The 10000-nt window shown below is 44.6% G+C and overlaps 1 protein-coding gene across 1 annotated transcript in view; it reads left to right on the top strand.

The window, feature by feature from the left end:
- Positions 1-10000, top strand: part of Enpp1 (ectonucleotide pyrophosphatase/phosphodiesterase 1) — a 73452-nt gene that overhangs the window by 10624 nt on the left and 52828 nt on the right. The window lies entirely within an intron of this gene.

The following is a 10000-nucleotide window of genomic DNA, read 5'->3' as shown; positions in this document are numbered from 1 at the left end:
CATGTAGAGGTCAGGGATCAGTTTTCAGGAGCTAGCCACCTTCCTAAGGATGGTTTTATTAAGTTTACTTGTTTCATTCTGTGTGTTTTCCTTCGTGTGTGTGTGTGTGTGTGTGTGTGTGTGTGTGTCACAGCACACATGTGGGGTCAGAGAATAGCTTCCTGGAGTCTGTTCTCTCCTTCCACCATGTGGGTCCCAGAGATGGACCCTAGGACATCAATCTGGACAACCAGCATCTGTACCTACTGGAGCTGTCTTGCTTGCCCCCACAAGGTCCCTCACTGGAGCTCAAGAATCTCTGTCTCCACCCCTTCAGCCCCGGGACTGCAGGCATATATCACCACATCTCACATGGATGCTGGTGACTGAGCGTGGTACCTCTATAAGGGTCCCCGATTTGCCAAAAAAACGATACCCAGGACTCAAAGAGTATGCAAAAGCAGAGATTGTTTTATTCTACATTATGCGGGGACTGTAAGTCAAGGCAGTAGGATAAGAGGATTGGTCATGGAGGAGACAAAGGTGGTCAGCCCAGGAGACCAGTGGAAGAGGGACTCATACCAACCCTGAGACTGTTCTCTTTCTATTCTTCTGTCTTGTAGTCTCTTTCTGACCAAGGCCATGGATTCTTTGACCACCCCTGAGTGGTCAACATAGAAACAACATTCCACGCTCGAGGCTTCACAGAGTCCTCCCTGCTGGAAGAACAGCAAGTCTAGGCCTCTTCTGTTCTGTCTGACTTCTGCCAGGGAGGATAGAGAATCCCTCGGGGCCGTGATGGACTTTTCCATCTCCTGTATATCTGCATCTGTTGCCATCCATTGGTAACTTTTGTCTTGGAGTGTTAGTGTTGTGGCCCCAACACTAGCAGCTCTGGCCAGCCCTATGCCAAGGAAAGAACCCAGTAACACAGCCACCCTTTTTACCCGATTGTTTGAAGGTGCCAGCTGGTTAGTGACATCCTCCCCAGAGTCATAAGTACAAGCTTTACAAGAACACAAAAATCCTCAGCAGTTCTGTATGGAGTCCGGTGAGTAGAGTAGTTAAGAACTAGCATCCAATTGGTCTTCTTGTCAGCCACTATGAACTTGATGATGAGGTTGTTGCATTGCCCCTGGGGTTTACCCAGATAGTAAGGAGGCACCCAGCTTATCCACCGGGGCAGCATTAAAGTGAGAGTGGTATATCCACATCCTGATCCCATCTATCCTAACAGCCATAGGTGTGGTCAGGATCACGGAGTTAGGTCCTTTCCAGAGAGGTTCCAGAGTCTTGTGGTTAGGTCTCTTAATCCAGACCTGGTTCAAAGCAATGTGGGTTAGGTGATGGAGCAAACTCATATACCTGGCAGATGTTAGGCCAGAGTTGCTTCTAGGCCCTATGGAGAGCTTCCAAGGATTTAGACAACTTACGTTGGTCATGTTCAGCTAAGATATCATGCTGGTGGTTAGGCAGCATGGGAGGGGGCCTCCCGTATAGGATCTCTAAGGGGCTGAGACCTAAAATATAGCAGGGTGTTCCTAGCCCTATATAATGAGGCATAAAGTCGGAGGGATATCCAGCCACTGCCAGTCTCAAGAGTTAGTTTGGTCAAGACCTCCTTCAGAAATTCCCGTACTTGACTTTGGGTTGATGGACCTGGGGTGCTAAGGAAGGTTTGCTTCCGGGGTGTCTGACAGCATGCATTGGCCAGACCCCCTTGAATATGTACCCCAGAGAGGTGACCATAAGCTGAAAAAACTGGGCTTTCTTAGCAGATACTTGGTAGCCAAGTTGACTCAGCTCCTGTAGCGGGTCTCCTGTGGCCTCCTGGAATGTTTCCAAGTATGCTTCCCTCTCCTCCCGACCCCAGGATGTCATCTACATGCGGGAGTACAGTCATTTGTGGGTACTCAGCCAAGTCCTCATGCAGTGCCTCGCGGAGTGAGTTCTTGAATCCTTAAGGAAGGCCTATCCATGCCAGTTGTCCCTTGAAGCCTCTCTTCAGATCTCGCCATTCGAAGGCTCATAGAAGCTTCCAATGGATGTCAGGGGCAGCTTGGTTAACAAAAGCCATGTTCACAGCTGCCTGCTGCTCTTGGGCTTCTGGGACAAAAGGAAGTGTCGATCTGAAAGGCTTCAAAAGGTCTTTCTAGATCTTCCCTGGGGCTCTCATTCTTTCCCTGCATCACCTGGAGCCTCTCCTTACCTTGAACAGTGTTAAAATCTCAGTTGGGTCAAAGTCAAAGGAAAGCAGCCTCCATTGATATCAGCCTGGACTTGAGTGGGCAGCCCATTTGCTCCTGGAAATTTCCGGGTGGCTCCCACAATTCATTCTCTCTCTCTCTCTCTCTCTCTCTCTCTCTCTCTCTCTCTCTCTCTCTCTCTCTCTTCTCTCNNNTTCTCTCTCTCTCTCTCTCTCTCTCTCTCTCTCTCTCTCTCTCTCTCTCTTCTGTCGTGAGGAGGACCTGGAGCAGTTGCTGACAGTCAGCCCAGGTGGGCAGGTGAGTCAGCACGGTTGCATCTAGAAGACCTGTGAGAGCTAACGGTCTTTCTAAGATGGGGGGGATCTGCAACTTCCAATTGTAAAGATCATCACTGGAAAATGGAATATATGCCATGAACGAAGATTTAGGAGAACTAGTCTCCCAGACTGCCAAAGTGAAGCTCACCATGGACTCTGTCTTAGCTTAAGCTGGGTGTATTCTGTCTGCCGGGAGTAGTCTTCCCATCTCCCCTCCTCAGGATCTCCCTCTGTGTAGCTTCTCACATCAAATATCTCTTTGCTGCTCTCTGGCCTATCTCCCATGTCCCCAAAGCCCTCCATTGCTGTGAAGTCATGCGGAGGCCACAGCACTTAGTGGTTAGGGGACAGACTTTGGAATCAGAATGCTGGGGTGTTGACTTTATCTCTGCCAACAACTGCCATGTGTTCTGGGCAAGACCCCAACTTTCCTGTCTTAGTTTCCTCACCAGTATGAGAAGGGATAACAGTTGCCACCTTTATATGGCTGATAAACTCCAGATGTGGAATGTGTGTTTGCCGTTCCTGAGGTGCTTCGTGACTTATTCACTGAGGCGTTGGAGCGCCGTGGGTAGCAGTGTTGTGTGACTGTCTGGACTCTGGTGCTGTGCAGGCACCTGGAAGATATTTGCTTTGTCTTCATAGTCTACACCCAGGGGCCTAGATAGCTGTCCAAGAATCACAAAAGGGCATTATCAAGTGACAGCCGTGGGGAATGCTGCCCAGGAGCTGCAACCAGGGCAGAGAGTAAGACAACTGAAGTCTTGGCACGAAGAAGAGTCCCTGAGGAGGCAACAGGCCTGGAGAAAGGGATCTGAGGGGAGGCTGCAGCCTGAACAGAGCCCCCGGGAGGGAGCATGTGTCTCAGTCCCAGCCCTGGCTGGCATGCCTGCTGTGCAGGACTCTGGTTTGAGACCTCTCTCTCTCTCTCTCTCTCTCTCTCTCTCTCTGTCTCTGTCTCTTTCTCTCTCTCATATGTGTGTTTGAGTGTATGTATATGTATGTTTGTATGTGTGTTTGTGTGTGTGTTTGTATGTATGTTTGTGTGTATATGTATGTATGTATGTATGTGTGTTTGTGTGTATGTTTGTATCTGTTTGTATGTATATGTATGTATGTGTGTTTGTGTGTGTTTGCACGTGTGTGTGTTTGTGTGTATTTTTGTGTGTGTGTTTGTGTGGGTGTATGTGTGTATGTATGTGTGTGTATGTGTGTGCTTGTGTGTATGTTTGTGCGTGTGTTTATGTGTATATGTGTGTGTATGTGTGTGTATATGTGTATGTGTGTGTGTATGTTTGTGTGTGTGTTTGTATGTGTGTTTTTGTGTGTGTTTATGTGTGTATATGTCTGTATATGTGTGTGTATGTGTGTGTTTGTGTGTGTGTGTGTGTGTGTGTGTGTGTCCCACAGCCAGTTCCTGGCAGGATCTTGCAGTCTGTCTGAAGGGTTTGGGTTTTTCGGAGTGACTGGAAAGTACTGAACTATTTTTCTGATGGTTGGTTGTTTTTGCTTTCTTCTTTGGTATTAGCAACAAGATAAGGCCAGATTTACATTTTTAAAGATCATTTTGGTATTAGCGACAGGCATAAGTGAAGAGTGGGCATAGAAAGATGCACTGCCTTATTTCTATTTCAGGACTACGTTGTAGCTTCTCCCCCATGGGGTAGGCACATGTGGTTATTATACTGCCATAGTGAATTAATATTAAATACAGTGAAAATTCATTACCTGAGCCACATTTCCAATGTACAGTACTAAGTTTGACTACCACATTGAGATTTACAGGTATATAGAACATTTCTGTTGTCCTAAAATTTCTATTGGACAGCAACTGTGCATTGCGATGTCATAGAGGTTTTGTTTGTGTATTGTGGGGATCAAACCCTGGGCCTTGTACATGCTAAGTAAACAGTGTGCCCCAAAGTTCTTTTCATTTCTGACCCTTTATGGTTCTTCAACTCACGCTGCTCCCCCTACTCCCACTTGCATATGGCACGTGTTAAAGATACATTTACTAAGAGAACAAAACAAATTAAAAGGGTTAAGCATCAATGTTATTATAAATATACTTTTGAAATTCTTTACCCACATGAACGTGTATAATTAAATTGACTAAAGTCATAATAAACATGTTAAAAGTCGTTATGGTTGGAAAACTGTCATCCCTCCCTAATTATAAACCCACATACCCATTACCTGTCTGTAAATTCTGTCCCTCTGTTACCACTGTTGTTGTGATGGAGCAACTCCTGGGCCTTTCTCAAAGGTTAAAGGTTGTTCATTCTTCCTTTATACTGTTGCCAGTAAAAAGAAAAAAAAAACCTGTAATTTATTTGACTTTCTCTCTTCATTTCTATTGAGTCTTTTATTATTATTATTATTATTATTATTATTATTATTATTATTATTATTAATTGCATTTGTCTTTTGGCCATTCCATACATGTACATAATGCATTCTGGGTAATCTTACTTCCGTGCTCCTATCTGCCTCCCATACCTCCCAATCACCCCATGTCCCCATGTTCCTCCCTACAAATCCTTTCTCACATACGTGACTTTTTGTCTTGTGTTGTAACTACTGCACTTACCCAACAGGTCTGTGTGACCAGGGGTTTGGGACTGTTCGTTGGAACCTCGTGGGCACAGACTGAAGACAGTAATGACTCCTCTCCATCGATCTGTTGGTAGAGAGGGGTAGGGTCTCCTGTGCCCCTGATCACTGAGGTCATACTCTGCACCCCATAATTTGTTTCTTTTCATTTTCCTCTAGTCTCCTGCCATTATTCTCCGTTGGCTTATTCTGTCTTGAGGCAGGGAGCCTGGGGAATGGAGCCAGGCAGGGTCATTCCTCTTCAGCCCCAGGTGAGCAGGAAGCAGTGTGACAGCTTTGGCAGATAAAACTGGAAAGAGACTCAGAGATCTAGACCATTGTGCTCGGGTGTGTGTGTGTGTGGGGGGGGGAGTCTGCACCAAAGGGGAGTCAAGCACACAGGGCTGTGCAGATGGTGGAGGTGAGCTCTGACGTCCTGTGGATGGCCAGCGGGAGCCATGTTCAGTGGACACATTTGCTACACTTTGTGCTGTCCTCAATTGAAGTAACCCTTAGAGGTTGTGCAAGAAGGATCAGCGATCTCAGGAAGTGTGTGTGTGTGTGTGTGTGTGTGTGTGTGTGTGTGAGAGAGAGAGAGAGAGAGAGAGAGAGAGAGAGAGAGAGACCCTATGGCATTCTTCAGCCAAGGCAATCCCTGTAGGAGACTACTCCCAACAGCTGGGGTAAAGTTCCTTCAGCCCTGTAGACCACTCCCAACAGCTGGAGTGGAATTCCTTCAGCCCTGGACACTTCAATTGGAATGTTCAGTGCTGGCCAGAGTGTCCAGTACACTTAGGAAACAGATGTAAAAACCAAGTCCACGCACTGATCACACGTTGCTGAAATACATAAACACTCAAACATTCAAGTTGGTTTTTTTATCACATAACAAAGCCATAGATTATTTATCATTTCCACACTCCAGCCCAATGTCAATCCCCATCAAATTAAAATACACAGATATTTAAAAATATTCATTAATAAACAAATGATTAAAATCATGTTATATGCAAAGAGATGAAGCAATAATGCATGTAGAATAATTTCTTAGTTATGTCTTCACAGCTACTAGAATATTAATATGCTTTAAGTCATGAAAATAGACCAAAAATTTTAAGCAAAATGGAAATTTGTAGTAGAGTAATTTCAAATTTTTCTGATTTCCCTGTTCCCCAACAAATTCTCTATTTTTACAACTGTTTTAGATTTACAGAAAAGTTATAAACCTAGTACCGGGAGATCCCACACCCTTCCCTGTGGCTGACAGAGGCAAGCACAATCGCCAGGCCCCTTCTCTGTCTTTACTCTTCTAGGACCCCCTCCAGGGTGACAGATTACACTGAAGATCCCAGCCCACGCCTCCACTGAATGCCTCACACTTTCCTTGATTTTGATGACTTACACAGTCTGGAGAGGATCGTCACATTTTGTGGGGTGTTCCTCATTTAGGATTTATCTGATATTTTTCTCATGATGAGACTTGGATGGTGCAGTTTTAGGAGGCAGTCTGAGGGTGAAAGTGTTGTTCTATACATTATGCATATGAATGTGGCTTATTCTCCATGTCCCTTTTGTTTTTCTATAAAGACAGTCTTCTTTTTCCCCCTTTGGTCCATTTTCATATCATTCCTTTAGAAGAATGGTGTATATTACTTTCTGCCTCCCAGGTGCTGGGGTTACAGGCGTTTGCTACCATGCCTGGCTAAATTTCACTTTGCTCATTGGATGTCAGAGTTAAACTGAATTAGAGGAAGCTCAGCTGGATGTCTGCAACTACAGAACTGTGTCTACCTAGAGATGGGATCAGATTCACAGCTTTAAGGGCTTAGCCTCCAACATCGAACCCCCTTCTGGTTTGCCAGTTTATTTAAACCTCAGTTGGTTGTAAGCCTCAAGTTGTTTTTACCCTGACTGGCTCCGTCTCCTTGACTTCAAGCAATTTTCTCGCGGGGCTCACATATCTCAAAGAAATGCATTTATAGTTATTATAAAGGATATTGTTGAAGGATGTGGATAAAGAGATGTATGAGGCAAAGTATGTGAGAAGAGGGTTGGGATTTTGTGCCCTCTGTGCCCCCTCTTACCAGGAACCTGCATGTGTTGAGCTGTCTGGACCCTGCCAATCAGATTCATGGCTGAGGGCTTAGTCTCCAAAACTTCACCTACTTCCAGTTTACTTGTCACAAGCCTTAAGATGTTTTTACCCTGTGTTTCTGATGGGTGCTGGAAGTAAGGATTCTCCCAGTCTCTTTGTCTTGGAAGTGCTCTGTATTTTAATGGAGAATTCACTCCATACGTGATTGAGGCATGTTGAACTCTGACAAAAGGGCCTCTATTGATAACACACTGGCGTGGACACCCAGCACAGCTTGTTGCAATTCTCTGGCCTCCTTCTATAGCAGTCCTGTCTTCAAAGTAGGAATGTGATTTCCTTACTCCAGGGTAGAGACACTCCTTGTGTCTCACTGTCCACTATTAGGCAAGGGAGGGCCACATGATTTCTTTATGGCTAGTTACCGACAGAAATTAGTGTTTCAGTAACCTGCTCTGGGGAAGAGAAATACTAGCTTCTGAAGGCTTGTAAGACAGTATTAACGGGCAAAGGCTGAAATAAGTATGAATGTGGGTACATTTAATATCACACATTGTTGGCAGGTCTTTGCTGTTATCACTTTGTTCCAATAAATGTCTTTATGTGCATATCTTTGTATGTTTATGTGAGTATCATATAAATTAATAGCATAGGATAAAAGATGTCCCTATGAATGTTGAGTTTTGATTCGGTTATCGTCAAATGAACTGAAGCTCTTGGAAGATGCGATGAAGACACCCATGGCTCATCTTGGCCGACCGTTATGTTATCAGTCTTTTTGGTGCTTGTTAATATTGATTTATAGCTTTTGACTTTTTAAAAAATTAACATTTCTTTATTTGTGGATGCATATGGGATAGGGGACAACTTCTGGGAGTCAGTTTTCCCTCCACGACGTGAGTCTGAGGGTCAAACTCAAGGTCTTGGGCATATGCCAGCCCTCAATCACTGAGCTGTCTCGCTGGTCCTAGATTTATACCTTAAATGAAAACAAATACTTAGTATTTCTGGGTTTTGTTGCCACTTCCCCACCCCCATTTTAGAACAGTTTGGTAACACTTCATTTTAGTAATTTCGTTTTATATCTTTAAAAACATGTCATTTTGATTCATGTGTGTCCGTGTTGGTGTGTGCATGGGGTTCCTTCGGAGGCCAGTCAAAGGTGTTGGGTTTCTGGGAGCTGAAGTTACAGGCAGGTATGAGCTAACCCAGATGGGAACATCTACTGATAATGCAGTGAATGTGAACACCCAGCAAACCTGGCCTCTTTCTACAGCATTTCTTCCTTCAAAGCAGGAGTGAGGTTGTTTTCCTCCAGGGTAGGAATGAGGAGTGTCTTGTTGTCCACTATCAGACAAGGGAAGGTCACATGATTTCTTTTTTTTTTTTTTTTGTCACATGATTTCTTTATGAACTTATCTCCTATGTGAGCACTCTCAGGTGAGCCATCTCTTTAGACTCTCCTTGTATATCTTTAACTATTTTCTTCATCTACCATTTTATTTTTTATAAGGCATTCCTTCTACTGGACGCCCCCCCCAGCTCACTTTGTTAAAAAAAAGTTATATTTATTTATTCATGTGTAGGTGACACTAACCTGCCACAGCTTGTTCATGACAGAGTACAGTTTGTGGGACTCAATTCTTTCCATCCACTGTGTGGATCCAGAGGGTTGAATTTGGGTTATCAAGCTTGCTGGGAAGTAAGTGCCTTTACCCGTCGAGCCATCTGGTCAACCCCAAATCTCTCTTTTTAATAGGCAAATCTTCTTCAGGATCATTAGTAAATAGACTATGTAAAAAAAGGTCACAAAAAATATTTTGTTATACAAAAAGTTCTATTAAAGACAAAAGACCGTTAAATTACCAGAGCAGGAACACACTGGTGATATGTACTGATTCTATGACTGATCCGGGGCACCCTCCGTTGTGGGCATAAACCGATGTTCTGTGGGAGGCTGTGTCTGAGGTGTGCCTTCTGGCCATTGGGAGGTTGATACTGCTTTGCCTTTGTGGGGTCTCCTGCCATTGGCAGAGTGCCTTGATGCTTGTGCCTCAGGCTTGAGTGAAGGAAGGCACATGGGTCATGGAAGGATGACATCAAAGCTGAGCAGAGACATTACGCTATCAGATGGACATTTTCTTCTCAAGCCTTTAACTTCAGAGAGAAATGGTCTGTGGGATCGCACAGGGTGAGACTGGAGGAGCCTTTGCTCACTGAGGCAGAGGCTACAGGCACTACTTATTCTCCTCTTTGAAGATACTTGGTACTTATTAAACGCAAATGATGGGGCACAAGAGGAGAGTAGATAACTGTACTCTCTGCAGATCTCCCCAGCAGATCTCTCATTTGAAGGACATGACAAAGGTGAGCTCCCAGTGCCCTTCCTCTTCTGTGTCGGGGATGATGCTCAAGGCCTCGTAGTGGCCCCATGTTCAAGGGAGAGCCCTCACCCTTACAAGATGTAAGAGATTAAGTTGTTGGGCAGAAGTAGATTCATAGGTAGTGCTGTATTAGGCCAGGGGAAGGTGGTGGAAGGGTACACGTTGCTCAGAATCATCACATCCTAAATGTAGTTTGCGTCTTAACTCAGCTTAGAGGCTTGATGTTAGAAGTGGCCCACGGTTCTGAGATGTTAACTGGATCTGGCTGGAATTTGAAGGATGTGCTTATAGTTTAATTTGTATTGTTTCTTTTTCTTTTTCTTTCTCCTTCCTTTCTTCCTTCCTTCCTTCCTTCCTTCCTTCCTTCCTTCCTTCCTTCCTTCCTTCCTTCCTTCTTTCTTTCTTTCTTTCTTTCTTTCTTTCTTTCTT

Source organism: Mus pahari, chromosome 21 (genome assembly GCF_900095145.1).
Source record: "Mus pahari chromosome 21, PAHARI_EIJ_v1.1, whole genome shotgun sequence".
NCBI classification, from domain to species: domain Eukaryota; kingdom Metazoa; phylum Chordata; class Mammalia; order Rodentia; family Muridae; genus Mus; species Mus pahari.
Note: the sequence above shows the minus strand (reverse complement) of the source record. Positions and strands in the feature narration are given on the sequence as shown.